The following is a 17,290-nucleotide window of genomic DNA, read 5'->3' as shown; positions in this document are numbered from 1 at the left end:
AGGTGGCCGCTACCAAAACCAATTAGAGGCCATCAAGAGGAAAGGCATGCTAATATCCGTGTCATTGAAACAGCTAAAGACCAATCTGATCGGTGAGACTCTACTTCCTCTAGTACGAGTAGCCAAAATCAAAATAGAGTCATCAATCACGTATGGCAGTGAGGCTCTAAGAGGAATTGATGCTAAACTTCTGGACAAAACCATCTCAAAGGCCTACAGATTTCTTTTTAGTCTACCACCCTATACTTCGCAGGCCCAGATTCGATTGGAATTCGGGCTGACGTGCCAAACGCTTGCTCGAAGAGGTTCATACATCAAGTGCTGGCACAAATTAAAGAATTCTCAAGAAAACACCCTGAACCGACAGCTCTGGCAAGACATGTTTACCACAACGGGAATGCCGGCTAAAAAATACCTAGAGGATACAACTACCTATTCAATAGTGAGAACCAATCCATTGGCTCAAATATCTAAGAATATACGTGATCTCACAGCCTCAGCCCTTAATACAGGTGATATCAGTCAAAAGGAATTTGATTTTTTAAATTACCACCAACACAAAACAGCCTGTATATACGGTCTACCAAAGATTCATAAGAGCGCCACGGACCCCCCCTACAGACCCATTGTGTCCACAATAGGCACCAATACTGAGCCCCTTTCCAATTTATAGATTCATTTTTACGTCCCCACATTCCTAAAATAACTTCATACATTAAAGATACAGGTTCAATGATAGCTAAAATAGAAAATCTACCCTTCGATCCCAACTTACATCTGCTAGTAACCATGGATATCGAAGCTTTGTATAGCAATATACCCCAGCAAGAAGCAATGACAGCCACAAGTTGGTTTATAGACACCTTTGACATCAAATGCCCCAAGGATTTTCTACTGAATCTTCTCCAGATTGTGTTAACTGAGAACATAATAGAATTCGGTAATACCCTGTATCGTCAAACTAAAGGTGTAAGTATGGGGGCCTCTGTAGCCCCCTCCATCGCGAACATCTACATGGCATCCTTTGAATCAAAAGTCATATACAATGAAGTGGCGCCTTTCTTTGAATCTATCTCCCATTGGTCCAGATACATCGATGACATCTTTTTTTATTTTTTATCTGGACCAATGGGAGGGATTCATTGCTTGAATTTTTGGAATGGATTAACCTGGCAGATGCGAACCTTAAATTTACAGCCCAATACAACAGTACCCAAGTAGAGTTTCTAGACATAATCATTAAACACCAAGATAGCAAACTTGCTGTTGACCTTTTTATTAAACCTACAGCGAGGAATACCCTCCTTCATTTTAAGAGTTTTCATCCAAGATGCCAACGAGAGAGTATACCTTTCTCCCAGTTCCTTCGAGTCAGAAGGAACTGTTCTAATTTAGCTGATTTTGACACCCAAGCAACCATAATGCGACAAAAATTCCTGGACAGAGGATATCCCCACAGGCTAATCAGAGACTCCTATAAACGAGCAAGGTTTTATGATCGGGATTCGCTACTTACATCAAAGCTACCGATAAAAAACAACCAACTAGTCTGTATAACAAAGCACTCCACTTTAGACAATACAGTTCGACATATTGTGAATTCCACTGGCATATATTAAATTCGAACCCTACTACCTGTAAACTTGATAAGCCTATGTTCGCGCACAGAAGGAATAAAAACCTCAAAGATCCTATTGTCCATTCCCGATTTACGACCAATAATGCGCGCTCTGAATTTGTTCAAAGATCAATTGATGACAACTTCCCAGTCAGGGGCACTGTTAAATGCTCATCCTGCAAATCTTGCAATAATATCTTAACTGGTGAATCTTTTGAGCACAATGGTTGTAAAATTAATGCGAGTGACATGTGGAACTGCAAAACGGCCAATTGCATATATTTTATCCTTTGCCCTTGTCAGCTGGGCTATGTCGGAGAAACCTCTAGACCTATACAGACCAGACTTACAGAACATAGGTCAGCTATTCGTACGAATAAGAGTGTGGCTCCGCTTGTTAAACACTTTGTAGAAAAACAACATGGCCCAGATGACTTTAAGAGGCGCATCTTGGAAAAGATAAGACTCCCGAACAGTAAAGGTGGCGACAAAGTCAGGAAGAAGAGGGAAGTCTTCTGGATCTTTTCCTTGGGTACCTTTCAGAGAGGCTTGAATGCCGAGATCCCCTGGGAAAATGCCATTATATGAATCCTTTAGTATTCTATTAGGGTTGCATTATACACTCATGACTGTGCAATTAATGCACCCTAGTCTTCAATTCGGCATGAAGAACTATAAGAAATTATTTAATTTTTTCTTGAAATTATCCACAACATTTCACTATTTTCCCATGTCTATTTTGACATAGCATCAAATATTAACCTTTAGATATAAGTAAATATTATTTCTTAAATAAGTTAAATAATAATTATTTAGAGGTGTCCTTTATTATTTAGTTCATCCTTTTTCCGTTTTTTCTATATAGTTTTAATTAGCTTAGACTCCGTTTGTCTGAATTAATTAATGAATTTAATTTCTTTATCTATATTTTATCCGTGCACACAACATATGTTGGATCGTATATATACTTCACCATCCCTGTGGCTCCAACTTGTGCGCCATCTTTGACTAGGTTACATACCAAGAATTTGTAGCATTTAGCCCTTGTTTGTTATTAATACCGACAGAATTACAACAAACATAAATTAATACGAAGGAAGCTTTTTATCATTTTGTTTATATCTCTATCCTTGTAGCATAGCTATCCGATTGAACATTAATCGCTAACTAAACTCATATTGGTCACAAGTTAAAACGGACTGCCTTCTGCTGTATAGCCCGTTTTCTCTTTCAATCGTCAGTAGAGACCTTAGTCCGTTATCGCTGCTCCTTACTATGCTCGGTTTGGGATTTTTCGCGCCTTTCTATGGGCTTTAAATACGATCCCGAGTTAGAATACTTATTTTCTTTTATCGGTGAAGCAGAGCCCTCCCGACCACGGAACAGCACCATCTTGCTGCACGCTCGGCGGTGATCTTTTATTTGGTAAGACATAGCGGAGGAGCGTATTTCTCTTGATCGGCAATTACTTTTTTGCTACTTGCTATCGTGGTACATCTTTACTAGTTCATACCCTCCGGTTTTTTTACTTTTTAGTTTACAACAGCCCCCAAATACCCAATGTGAAGAGGCGTCTCCAACACCTTGTTGAAATCGAAGTTTTTTGATCTAGAAGACGTTGTGCTACGTTTAAAAAGGTATATCCATTGGTATAGGTTCTTCATTTAATTTCTATGTAGGTAGAGCATCCGTAGCCAAGTTATCACTAGTAACCCCTTATCTTCATATTGTGTATACATTTTTCCCTCTGCAGTAACAAGCTATCAAGCATTTGACACTAAACCAGTGATCTATGGGGTTATCAGCTTCTTAAGCGCCCCCTCTCCTCCACCTCTTTTGGATTGAAACGTCAATCGAGGAATCAAAGGTATTTAAATAGCGTTACATTATTATAACGCTACTATGATATGTAGCATGTCTGGCATCAAACTGGTGCCATAGCCAACGCAAGATGTAACTATTCTAGCTAATTCTTATCCATTTTTACTCTTACCTGTTCCTTAGTGATGTGAGATCTGACGTTAACATAGAGGGTGTCTATCTACACTTTTATCTGCTTGAAATAACCTGTTTCGAGCAATTCGACAAACCTTTCCCTATATATATATATATAGAAGATCACCACAAGGACTACAACATAATTTATCAGGTAAAATAAATACCCACTCTGTTTTCTCTAATTACAATCATTCTTCCCTATACCCAAGCAGCTACAAATATTTTGGTATGATCAAGTTATATTGTTATTTGTTGCATTCTGGTAATTACAGATCAGACAACACACAGCTGTATGCCTTTATGAACTTAACGACCAAGAATCTAATCTACTTAGCATCTCTTAAACTGCTCACTTACTAGAAACTGCAACATTGTCTTTATCTTTTCTATAGTGCCACAGATAGGCCCTAATCTATCAGGTACCAATTAATATAAATAAAATTAAGGGAAACAACATCAGATATGTACTTTGTTTCAACATCTACTCCAGTTATATTTTGGTTGAGAAATGAGTTTCTATCCCTCAGCTATTAACAGCTTAGTTAAGGTGTTTGGTACACTATACAACCATGTGTGCTCAAAGTGATTCCTTTTCAATTAATACCTTATATATTTGGATGTTTTTTAATCAAAATTATGAGAAGATGCAATTCAATTTCTGATATACTAAGCAAGAACAAAATTATTTTACTGTAAGTTGTTTTTGAATTACTCATATTAGCCATCTTGTGTTTTGAATGATCTGCAACCTCTATTTAAATACGTAGATATTATACCATCATCAAGAAGAAGGCATTTATCTGTTTTTCATTAAGAGATCTTGAATGTTATCCTACTGAGCACTAAGAAAATATTTCCAAGAAAATAACTGTCTATCATATGACTTTAGTGTCCAAATTCATAAGTCTAGAACTGTCAGGTTGAGAAGAACTTTGATTTTAATAATAGGATATGTAAAATTGTTATATCTTTACAATTGTATTTGTAACACTTACGTATAGAATATATTTTTTGTTTATACATTAATTGGTCACTAGAATACTGATGTATGTCTTTCTTACAAAAATGTATTTTCAGAGTTCTCATCCAGTGACTCCTGAGGAAGGCGTTTTTTCAGCCGAAACGCGCGTCGAGTTCTGTTGTCAATTTTTATATTTTGTGTATGAACTATTTTAACTGTAATGATTATGATTTAAGTATTTTGTGTATTAATGGTGATTATAATGTGTTATGTCTCTTTTTTTGTATCATATAGTTTCAACGTGTTGAAGTTACTATATGATTTTTATCTATGCAAATTAAATATATTTTTAATATATAATCATATTTCATTTTTCCTCTCTCTGTATAGTTTAGACCAATTGTTCACTAACTCCTGCTGACGGCCTAGGTTATTTTTTCTCATATTGGTTCTTACCCTGCCCTAGGAGTCTGCGTACCTTACTACCCAGGGGGTCCTTGTTTAATTCCCACCACCTACCACAACGGGAATGCCGGCTAAAAAATACCTAGAGGAGTCCTTGTCCATCACAGGACTGAAAGACCTATGGGAGACTCCTGTATCACACGCGCAATTTAAGCGCATAGTGAACAAGAGTCTAAAGAGACAATCGCATGTGGAGGACAAAGCTTTGCTCTCTTATAGGCGCCATGCCTGGATGACCTTGCGCACATACCGAACACCGGGGCTCCAAGCATATTTTGGTATGGGGTATGGCTGGAAAACAAAAGAGGCCTTTTTCAAACACAGGCTGGTGATTCTACCAGCCATTCCTCACCTACCACCATGGTTGAGGCAGAACTATGGGACCAAATGCCGGCTCTGCGGAACAGGAATCGAAGATTTGGAACACCTATTGTGCACTTGCCCGAGGCTGAACGAAGAAAGAGTAGCTCTGTTGAAAACAGCTTTTAACGAACTAGGAGTTCGCTCACGCAGACAAGCTGTCCTCGCTTGTTTTGATCCTGGTCTCCCGCCATTAAACGGGAAGCTAGTGAAATTTTTGAAACTAGCGGAACGGAAACAAATAACCCAGGGACTTGGCTAAATGGAAACCCGGGACAGGACCAAGTGCCTTGAATTTTTTTTTTTCCCCCGGGGGTTTTACTGTTTTTTACCTTTATTATTCGATCAACCATAAATTTCTGCTTTTAAGGTCTTTTACATTTTCTATGAGATTGTTTTATTGCACTTTTTGTAACGGTTTTTATTAACCTAAAACAATAAAGAATTACTTACTTACAATATGTAAAAAAAAATCCATCTGAGCATTACCCTACACATATTACGATATACATACTACCTTCAAAACATGTTTAAACTCATGGTGTTGTACTAAGTTTCTTTAAAATCCATCTATCAGACCTATTTTCCATTTTTGCTTTTATTCGGGATGTTGCAATGGCTTTGTTAACCGCCACGATCGTTAACCGCCACGATCGCGCCTTTTCCATAAAGTGTAAAACACATATATCCACACATACTACAGTATTTTACACACTAGGGGTTTCTTACAGTATTCACTAAAGTCCTGTTTTGGCAGAGAGTTTCTATAAAAACATCCCTAAAACCTATTTTATCTTTTTCGCATTGACTCCAGAGACCGCAATGACATCGGTAATTGCGATCCCTACTGATACTTCGCGAGAATTGGAAAAAAAAGCAGACATTCAACACATCTAAAAATAATGTATAAATAAATTCATTCTGAACATTGCCATACACATATTACTATATACATACTTCTCTCAAAGCATGTTTAAATTCATATTTTTGTACTTAGTTTCTTTAAAATACCATCTTGCAAACCTATTTTCCGTTATCGCGGTTATTCGGGACGTCATGATGACGTCGTTAACCATATTCCATAAAGTGAAAACACATATATGCACACATATTACAGTATTTTACACAATAGGGATTTATTACTACACTTCAAACTCATGTTTTTCTAGTGTATTTCTAGAAACACCATCTCTAAAACCTATTTTCCGTTTTTTGCGATGAGAAAGCAAAAGCAGGAATTCAATAGCCATCACCACATTAATACTAACCATCACAGTAGATAACTCACTATATAAATAACTCTATAAAAACATTTATCGAAATCTCAATATCTCTATAACAATGTATACTAATGATTCACTTATATATTTTTTATATTTTCCCCAATATTTGCGATAACGTTGATAGTCGCAATGGCCCTGTGATGATACACGGGGGCCGTATTGACTGTTGAGGCATCACAGTGAATAGCACACGCGATTAAAAAAATCTATTTTGGACACATAACTTGTGTCAATAACACCCCATTTCTCAGACATGGAGTAAGAGTATCTCTATTCTGTCCCCTTATGTTAGCTTTTTCAGAATTTTCCAGTCCCTGGAATTGTTCCCAATAGATAAATGGTGGCCGCAACTTTCTGTTCAGGTTGTGTCCAGCCAATCAGCGCATTCCTGTTGGCATGTGCATTTGCAATTCATCGCAAAACCACTGATAAATATCCACGGCCAGAGATATCACTATAATTTTAAACTTACATTTCTCAACAACTATAGAACAGATTTACACCAAATAAACAAAAGGTACTCCCTTGCACCAACATCTACCTCCCTGCCCAATTTTGTGTAAGTCCGTTCAGTTGTTCAGGCTGTAGGTGTGGTGAAAGGTTTCTATGGCGATTAACATTACAAACGCAACCTTATCTCGCACCCAAATTCTCTGTCCCCACTGCACGGATCATCCCCACACTTTCCATAAGAATAGAACCCACTTTGACACTTTTTGGGGAAATTTCATGACGATTGGTCAAACAAGGCCAAAGTTATAGCCAAGTCAAAAAAAAACTTTCCCATGATAACTATTTCCAGTAGGTAATATATGTATATATATGCACAGTTTCATCCCCCAGACAGCCAACCCCTCACTGCACACAACCTTCAGCCGTGCACTGTGAGGGGTTGGCCTCAAGCCTTGACCCTGGTGACCCAGGGGAGGAGAGCAAGCACTCCCCTCCATGGGCTGATTTCAGCCTCAGAGACCCCATCCCCTGGGGCCCAGGGACAAATTCAGGGGGAGGTATGCATGTGACATGCCTCCGGGGTCAGTTTCGGCCCGGGGACCCCATCCTCCAGGGGCGGTGTTATTGTTGGGGAATGAGCCTTGTAACCCCCTTCCCCAGGGGCCCCATGCCCCCATCGGGACTGAGCATGATTATAAGGGGGGTGGACACGGCCCCCCTTCCCCTGCAAATTGTGGCCACAGGGACTCCATCCTTCGGGTTTGACTTTATCATTAGGAGGAGGGGGCACGCAGCCCCCCTCCCCGGCCGATTTTGGTCTTGGGACCCATCTCCCAGGTCCCAACTTTATAATTTGGGGGACAAGGGCATGCGGCCCCCCTCTCCGAGCTGATTTTGGCACCAGGGATCCTATCTTCAGGTGCCCAGTATTGAAATTATCAGGAGGGGGCACACAGCTCCCTCCTGCAGTCGATCAATTTCAACCCTGGGTACCCCAACCCCTGGGTTGAAATTAGTTGGAGGAAGATATGCAGCCCCCATCCCATAGCCATTTGGACCACAGGGACCTCATCCACGGGGCCCAGCATAGTAACATTGCAGGCCGGTGGGGAAGCCCATACGTCCCCTGATGACCCAGCCCGCTACCCACATCCAGCTGGAGCTGTCATTGCTCTCACCCAGAGAAATCAGCCAATAATGTTTCTCCCTCTGGGCAGGAGTAGTTTTTAGATCTGTTTCCCTGCTTACTTCACTGCAGGCAGGGAAGCCGATCTCAAGTTCGCTGTGTGGGTGGGAGCCTTTGTCAAGCTCCTACCCACTGAGAGGGGACTTGGTATGTGCTCCCACTTGGCAGAAAATTTGAAAATATTCCTCCAAAGTGAAACCAACCCCAAATGAGACCAGCCACAGGTTTCCCTGTCCACGCCAGTGCGGGCAGGAAAACTGCTATGTCCTGAGGTAGGAACCACGGGACATAGCTGCTGAGCCAGACCCAGGGGTGGGCTCCATGGGATCCCCTTCCCTATAAAACATGTGGCCGGGCCCTGGAGAATAGGGCTCCTGGGCCTCAAATTTGCCTGGGCAGTGGGGCTACGTGCCTCATCCCCTTTCCACACTCGGCTGGGCCCACAGAGATGGGCTGATTTTTGCTGCGTCTGTCCTTCACACAAAAAATAGGGCTGGGCCCGATGGATGGGATCCCCGAGACAAAAATTGGCCTGGGGAGGGGAGGCACCCACACCCCTTCTCCCCAAATATATAAACATCTGTTCACGTCGGAACCTGGCCCACCCAGGGGGCTAAAAAAACGAGTGGGATACCACACTTCATTTTTTTTAAATTTATTTGCCACAAATTCCCAACAATATTTTTTGGGGGGAGGGAGTATTTGACCCTAGGCCTAGGAGTTCAGGGTATTCCAACCCTGCCCCCTTGTGGCCTTTTTGTGTCTGAACAATTTAGAGCTATTGAAGTCATCCATCCGACCAGTGTCCCCCTCCACCAGGAGCAGGGTGTCTGCATTACTTAGCGGGAGGGAGGGTCTCGGAGTCACAGAGCATTCCTGCCCCAGAGCTGCATGTGCTCCCCCGTATCTCAGAGGTTTACCCCCAGTAAGGGTGTGCGTAATCTAGAATTGCAACATATGATGATAAAATCCTACAAGATGATGGCCTTCATCAACAGACACTCATTCTCTACCTCCTTTTTCTTTCTCTCTCGTTCCCAACAGTTTTATCACAAGGAAGAATCGACAGATTTGCAGTGACCCCGAGATACAGTGGGTGAAGGACTATGTCAACTACCTGGAAATGAACTAAGAGCATCTGGAGCACGTGCCATGCTGAGGATGGGATCAACACGTCACACAGCATGGACTGAGCCAAGGATCCACTGGAGATCAACCTCCTGCATGGGGGTCACCAGCTTCTTTTCCTTTCCTTGTTCAGCCTTCTTGAGAGGAAGCTTTGAAGCAAATTTGCAAACTCTCCAGTTAGCTGATCGTGTAGGCTTTGCATTGGCTGCACAGCAGAATATCTGACCTGGTTCAGGGAGTGCAACGGAGGCCGCAAGAATAAAGAGTGTTGCCTCCGACAAGGCACAGCTGAGTCTTGTGTCATAACCCTTTTTGTCGCCATTTACTAACAGAGTCTACCTTGATGGGCCAATCAGTCTGATTGGCAGGCTCGATCATTAGTTAAAGTCAAGCAGTGCTGTTACTACATTGTGAGGTCTTCAAAGCTAATGCTTCACTAGTTGAGTGATTTCTGCCTATCTGGGTAGAAGAGGGACATCCTCCACAGCAGAATACTATGGAAAATGGTGCGTGGTGACCGCATCGGGGCATTTGTTGGCTTGCCAGCTGTGAAAGCCTTTGTTTGCGTCAGAGTGGATGGAATACTTGCCTTGTTATGGTCGCTGTTCTGCTTGGGTCTAGGGAAGGTTTTGCTTGTTGTTTGGGTGAGAGGAATTACCATAGAGGTCTGCATTGTTTCTGAAGAAAAGGTAGGAACTTCAGCTTACTGGAGTTAAGGTGACACCTTCCCCACAGTTGCTAATATTGCTTCTGAGGGGGGGCGCTAGAGGGCGCACTAGCAGCATGGCCGCACTAATGTGAGGCTCCTGCAGCCTGGAGACCTTATCCGTCATTAATCCTTCTTTATCACCACCTGCTCTTCCTTTGTCCATGACTCCTGCTTGAGGCTGGCCTAATACACCTTCGGTTCGACTTTCATCCGGTTTCGGCGTTCCTGGCCGAAGCTGCAGTCGGTAGACATTCTGCCCGTGCGGTGCCCTGGGGACGCCTGATGCTGCTGGCCGGACTGCCGCTCTAATTGAGACCGCGGCGCACCACGAGGCCCTTCACGCGCACCCCTCGGCGTGGCCTCCCGGTTCGGTGCTGCCCTGAGCGATTTCCGCCGGAGCGGAGGGACAGCTTACTGGGACTCTCTCTAGGCACTTAGTGAACCGCTGTGCCGCATTGAAGTGATTGGTGACTGTGGAGCCGCGTCGCTGCTCTTGGATACGGCTGCCGTGTGAAGCGGCGGCCTTTACGTGAGGCAGGTGAGTCGGGGTATTCTACCTGCTCGTGCCCCTGTTACTGTGGATTTTCGCCGCTCCCCCTACTTGCTGGATGGCCCGTGACTGCCGGCCCTGCTTTCCTAGACATTCTGTGCGGAGCTGAGCTCGTGTGCACTCCCGGTGCGGGCCTGCTGTAATTTGGTGCAATTATCCTTGTGGGCTGCGTGGGTCCGGGGACGCTCACCATGGGGGGTGCCATCCTCGACCTCAATTGCCGGAGCTAACGGGGGACGCTGTCGGCTTATAGTGGAGAGAGCATTCTGCTATACTTTTGATTCCTCTCAGCTCGACTGGGGGTGATGCGGGCACTTTCTCGCCTGTTGGACCTGAGGCATGAAATGCTGTTGCTTATGTTATACAGTCAATAACTCTGGGATGTCTATTCCTGCCGCCTGTAGAGCGGGCTGCGGAGGGGGATTAGCTGGCCCGGTGTTCGTCTGTATGACCACTGTGCTGGTGGTCTCCTTCTGAAGTTGGGGGTGTGCGCATGGAGGAGACTGCTGCTGCTGATTGCGACCCCCCTCCTTTTTGATGCTCCTGGACTGCGCTGGAGATTGGATGCTCCGTCTATGATATCGATGCCACATGCGTGCTGCGACGTCTCTTAAGCCTCCTACGGACAGTGAGTACTAATCAGACGAAGGGGGGGCTTTTTTGGCCTGTGTTGCCCTGTGACTGCTGGCCGATTTGTGCATTGTCAATATCCCACTGTTTGCCGTGGGCAGCTGCCGGCAATTGGACATGGGTAAGCCGGACAACAAACAGCCGAAGCTGTCCTTTGATTCACTGGCGGCCAAGAGAGGGTCGCGAATTTCGCAAGATGCGGGGGGCTCCCGCTCCCCCCCCTGCTGTATCTGACACTGTCCCCCAACATGTTGCCCCTGACTTTCAGCAAATGATGCAGGAAATGAGACAGGGGTTTGCTACTATAGTAGACAAGGTGGATAAACTGTCTTCACGGATGGATGCTGTGGTGCAAAAAATGGACGTTCATGAGGTGCGCATTACAGCGGCGGAGCAGCGTATTTCTGACCATGATGACACGACGGCTACCCACACAACACAACTGGCGCGTATGGACAATGTGCTCCGGGTCATTGCTGCAAAGAATGAGGAGATGGAGGCCAGAAGTCGTCGCAACAATATACGCGTGGTAGGTGTGCCGGAGAGGACCAATGTGGGTAGGATGGAGACTTATGTGGAAAAGATTCTGATTGGCGCGATTGGCTCGGAGGCCTTCTCTAAGCAATTTATCTTGGAAAGGGCGCACCGCTCCCTTGGGCCACGGCCTGCCACCGGAACCCCGCCGCAACCGATTATCGCCCGTCTCCTGAACTATCGGGATCGAGACACGGCTCTTCGTGCGGCTCGCACCGCCCGTACACTTTCTTATGACGGGGTCAACTTTTCCATCTATCCGGACTTCACGCCTGTGGTACAGGAATAGAGGCGTAAGTTCCTAGATGTCAAGAAGAAGCTTAGGGAGCTGCAGGTGGACTATGCCCTATTGTATCCTGCAAAGTTAAGAGTGACGCATCAGGCGAAGCAGCACTTCTTTACAAACCCGCAACAGGCGGAGGACTTTGTGAAGCGACTTAAGAGGGAGCGTGCAGCGGATCGACGAAATGGGGATCATGGGCAGGACGGATTCCACTCGGCCAATGAAGATGAATGATGCTGAATGCTGACTGGTCGGCGTCTGTAAATTGAACTTCTGGGGTTACGCAGTAATACCCGCTTTTTTCCTCTCATTTTTGTTGTTTGATTCCGCTGCGGAGAACTGCGAGATGGCTTTCTTGCAAACTGCCAGAGGACACTGGAGGAGCGCTGGACTACGGTGGTAATGTACTCCAGGCACCCTCCCCCCACTACCTGGGCCGTGCCTACTTGTGGCGTGAGGGTCAAAGCGAGGTGTGGGGGGTGGTTATGTGCGCCTCTAGATTACACCCTGAAGGGAATTCTCCATTGAACTTGGTGTTTCTGATGCGAATGTTGAGTTGGGTGGGTTCTGCTGTGGGAGGGAGGGACATGGGGTCCTGGCAGGTTGGGGATGCTCAGGTGGGTGGTGGGAGGATGCACTTGTACTGAAGTGCAATGGTCCTTTGGGATTGTTTTTTGTTGTTTTACTGGTTGCTACACTGCTATGCTAATGACTGCATCTCTGGACCGAGGGTTCGGACATACTTGTGCCATGGTAGGCCTCTCTTGTTATGACATGCTGTGGGCTGGTCTTGTGCCTTGCACTCGAACCCGACCCTGCTACCAGAGGGTGGTAGGATGCTGCTGGGTGACTGCTGGGTGGTGTGTTGTGGGTACTTGCCCTAAGTACCTAGCATTATTTGCACCGTAATTGTTTATGGCCTTGTACTCTGCGGAAGTGTGTAGCTGGTGTGTGTTGGTTGGGATTATGAGGGGTGTTTGTGGTGCAGATTGGGTGCGGATGCGAGTGCATACTGTTTCTTTGCTACGCTGTTCTTCGCCTGGGAGGCGACCTTGGCGCATGAGTGAGTCTGTGTTAATGATCTGCTACATGGATAATGGCTGACGGTACGCTGGATAAAATATCGATTATGTCCTGGAATGTGCGGGGTCTTAACGATGCCAGAAAGTGTAGGAATGTGTTGGCGTACTTGGATAGACATCAGGTGCAGATCGCTTTCTTACAAGAAACACATCTACTCCCCAGGCTTGACCCTAAATTTGCTAGTCATTGGGCCACTGTTCGGAAATTTTCATCATATTCGTCCTATGCTCGAGGGACTGCTGTGTTGATTAAAAAAATGCTTAATTTCCAGGAGCTTGGGGTAAGGTTGGATCCTGATGGGCGATATGTGATATTGTGGGGTAGACTTGGTTTAGATACTGTTGTGCTTGTGAACTGCTATGCACCTAACGTTGACACTCCTGACTTCTTTATTACCCTCTGGGGCCACGTCATTGCCATAGACGCCACACATATTGTATGGGGTGGTGATTTTAACATAGCGCTGAGGCCTGTGGAGGATAGGTCTGACGGGAGCAATCAATATAACACTCAAGCGAGGGATGTTTTACGGGGCATACTAGAGGAAGCTGGGTTGGTGGATAGTTGGAGGTTTACACATCCAGACAGCAGGGAGGGCACGCACTTCACAACACATGCACGCACTTGGGCGGGACTGGATTATTGTTTTCTGTCACGGGGGCTTGGTGTGGGAATACACAAAGTGGAGCATCTCTCCAGAACTTACTCAGATCACTGCCCAGTTGGGGTTGTTGTGATGATGCCGGGTCTCAATAGACCGCGACCCCCCTGGAGATTGTTTCCCTCAGTACTGTTAGATCCCATTTTCAAGGCAGAACTTGGGGAGGAGATAGAGGCGTTCTTTCCCAGGAATAAGGGGACAGTGGACAGTGTGGAAATGATTTGGGAGGCATTTAAAGTGACGATTCGGGGGGTTACGATCTCTAAAAGCTGTGGGATACTCAGAGATATTGTTAAGACCATTACGAAATTGGAAGCTGACTTAAAAGACCTAGAAAACAGGATGATCACTGATCCGGACCGGGAGCTTAGTCATATGTTTAGGGGCAAACTGTCGGACTTCGAAGAAGAGGCTGCTAGGGAAGTGAAATATAGAGGGAAGTATTGGACTGCTAGGAAATACTGCGAGGGTGAAAGACCGGGGAAGGTACTTGCTGCCCTCACGAGACACCCATGTTTTAGCACTGGGGTCCTAGAACTAGCACTGAAAGACGGCACCCGGTGTCAGGATGCGATGGGGATTCAGAAGGCCTTCATGCACCACTATGAACAGCTATACACTACACAACAGACGGGGGAGGTCAGATATGGGGGCTTTCTTGACGATCTTGCATTGTGTTGGCTATCTGATGGCCATAGGGCATTTCTTGGTGGGCCCCTGGAAGTGGAGGAAATAAGGGACGCCATAATGTCTCTGAATAATGGTAAGGCGACGGGTTTGGATGGACTCCCTGCCGAGTTCTACATATGTTATGTTGATATTATGGCCCCGGTGCTTAAGGAGGTCTTTGAGGAGTCCCTGGAGGTGGGGATTCTGCCGGGATCGATGAGGGAAGTGGCAATTATGTCCCTACTAAAACCTGGCAAGGACCCCCTGGACACAGATTCCTATCGTCCCCTATCGCTGCTTAATTGCAACGCCAACATTTTAGCGAAAGTACTAGCGTTGCGGCTGTCTTTGCTTCTGCCCACTATAGTGCTTCCGGATCAGTCCGGCTTCGTGCCGGGACGCGCGACCACCCATAATCTTCGTACTCTCTTCTCTTTACTTCCGACTATAGCTCCTGAACTCCCTGTCGCCGCAGTTTTTCTGGATGCTACGAAAGCATTCGATTCGGTGGAATGGAATTACCTCATCGATATATTGTGTAGAATGGGCTTTCCTGAAATATTTATTGCATGGGTGAAATTATTGTACACCCAACCTGTGGCCAGAGTGATAGTTAATAGAATTCTCTCCCCTCACTTGCCTATAACGAGAGGTACTAGACAGGGCTGTCCTCTTTCCCCACTTTTATTTGCTATCGCCATAGAGCCGCTGGCGTGTCGAATCAGACAATTGCATAAACACAGTGTGTTTAATTGCTTCAAACGCCAAATAGGGGTGTCACTTTATGCGGACGACATCACCTTATATGTGAAGGACCCGCAGGTGAATCTCAACCCGATACTGCGGAAGCTTCTCGTTTTTGGCGGGATATCTGGTATACACATGAACTGGAAAAAAATCACAATTCTTCCCACTTACTGCGGCTATTGAGAGATTTCAGCTGGATTACCCCCTAGAGTGGTGCGACACCGATCTTCGCTATTTAGGTATTGTGATCTCACTTGATAGAGAAGAGACGATTCGGCTCAATTACGGAGTTGCTATCACTAAGCTGGCTGACAATGTCATGCGATGGATGTCCTTGCCGCTTTCTATGGCGGGCAGAGCTTCATTGGTGAAAATGGTGGTACTCCCACGCTTCTTGTATCTGTTCCAAAATGTCCCATACCACCCCGGCGCCTAATTTTTTAGACGCCTTAGGTCGGAACTCCTTCGATTGTTCTGGGGGGGCAAGCAGCTGAGTTTGAAGTGGTCCACTTTAACATTGCCTTATGACAAAGGGGGTTTTGATGTCCCGGATTTCGAGGTATATTATCTGAGCGCTCAGGCGCACTATGCCTATCATTGGATGCGGCCCACGCCCTTTATGCCGCAGATAGCAGCTGAGGAATGGATTGTTCATCCCCTCCCACTTGATGGTATGGTACTGGGGAGAGTCGGTGATGTGGACACACAGTCCACCACGGTGACGTGCACGATAGATGCATGGACTCGTATTGCGAAGGCTCTGGGACTAATGTTGCTTTAATCACCGGCGTTGCCACTTGCTTATCACCCTAAATTGTCACTGCTACAGGAAGTGGGGTTTCAAACCATGTGCAAACGGAACAAGATATTCACATGGGGTGACCTATTTCTTGAAGGTACTCTTCGTGCGAGGGATCAATTCTTCCGTGAGGAAAACCCCTCCCCCTTAGATGTTTTTTATTACGTGCGACTTCGGCAGGGGCTCCGAGCTCTGCTGCCACAGTTCCCGGATGAACCTGGGGTAGCATTGCCATTACACGCTCTACTGGTGTCTGATGGTCGACATCTGGTCTCGAAGCTGTACAATACCATTAGGACGCAGCGAGAGGTGCCAACTAGTCATGCGCGTGAACAGTGGACTCTTGAATTGGGCGTCGATATCACTGATGAGCAATGGGCCTATTGTTGTGGTGCTACTGTCAATATATCATCTAGCTGCCGGCTAAAGATAATACATTATAAATTTGTACAGAGGTTTTACTAAACTCCAGTTAGGAAACTCAGATTTCGCCTGGCAGAGGATGATAGATGTGCTTGTTGTCGGGCGGAGGGGGCTGGCTTTCTTCATTTGGCATGGGAGTGCAGTGTGATACATGACTATTGGGTCCAGGTTCACGATGCGCTCCAAATCATGACTGAGGAGGCTGTGACGTTAGATCCCCTGGTTCTGCTGTTGGGATACACGAAGGAAGTACCGGTGCCTTACCGCAGGTTTGCAGATGTGGCTTTATTACTAGCGAAAAGAAGGATAGCCTGTGGGTGGGGTAGAGGCAGGGCTCCATAATTTATGGACTGGCTGGATGATATGATGTATTGTCAAGATCAATATAATATATATGCTGACATGATGCCTGTGCGGTGTAGGCCTAAAGACTTTTGGAGCACTGCAGGTTTACTGGTTGCCCAAAGCTGCGCAAAGCGCGGACTCGGATAGTGACGGTCAGGGGGGCGTGCTGTGAGGGATGACCTTTTTGCTTAATCTGCATTGCCGTGATTGAATGGCATACACTGTTAATGTGCGCTTTGTCTACGCCATGAAGCCGTGATGGATGTGTGACGATTACTGACGTCTGAAATCTGAAGGGATGCTGGGCTGTTGCTGTCCACTATGTCACTGATGCCATGTGCCTTCCTAGGATACTTGCTGCCTGGTGGTGGTTGTCGTTATTTACTGATGCTGTACATTGTGTGC

General features: G+C 45.6%; 1 long non-coding RNA gene across 1 annotated transcript in view; it reads left to right on the top strand.

Annotated features, from left to right (window-relative positions):
* Positions 1–9,743, top strand: part of LOC147665147 (uncharacterized) — a 75,841-nt gene extending 66,098 nt beyond the window's left edge. Inside the window, exon 3 of the long non-coding RNA XR_015305027.1 lies at positions 9,369–9,743. This is a non-coding gene — a long non-coding RNA (uncharacterized LOC147665147). The remainder of the gene's footprint in view (positions 1–9,368) is intronic.
* Positions 9,744–17,290: the final 7,547 nt, after the last annotated feature.

Source organism: Lissotriton vulgaris, unplaced genomic scaffold (assembly GCF_964263255.1).
Source record: "Lissotriton vulgaris unplaced genomic scaffold, aLisVul1.2 SCAFFOLD_2496, whole genome shotgun sequence".
NCBI classification, from domain to species: domain Eukaryota; kingdom Metazoa; phylum Chordata; class Amphibia; order Caudata; family Salamandridae; genus Lissotriton; species Lissotriton vulgaris.
Note: the sequence above shows the minus strand (reverse complement) of the source record. Positions and strands in the feature narration are given on the sequence as shown.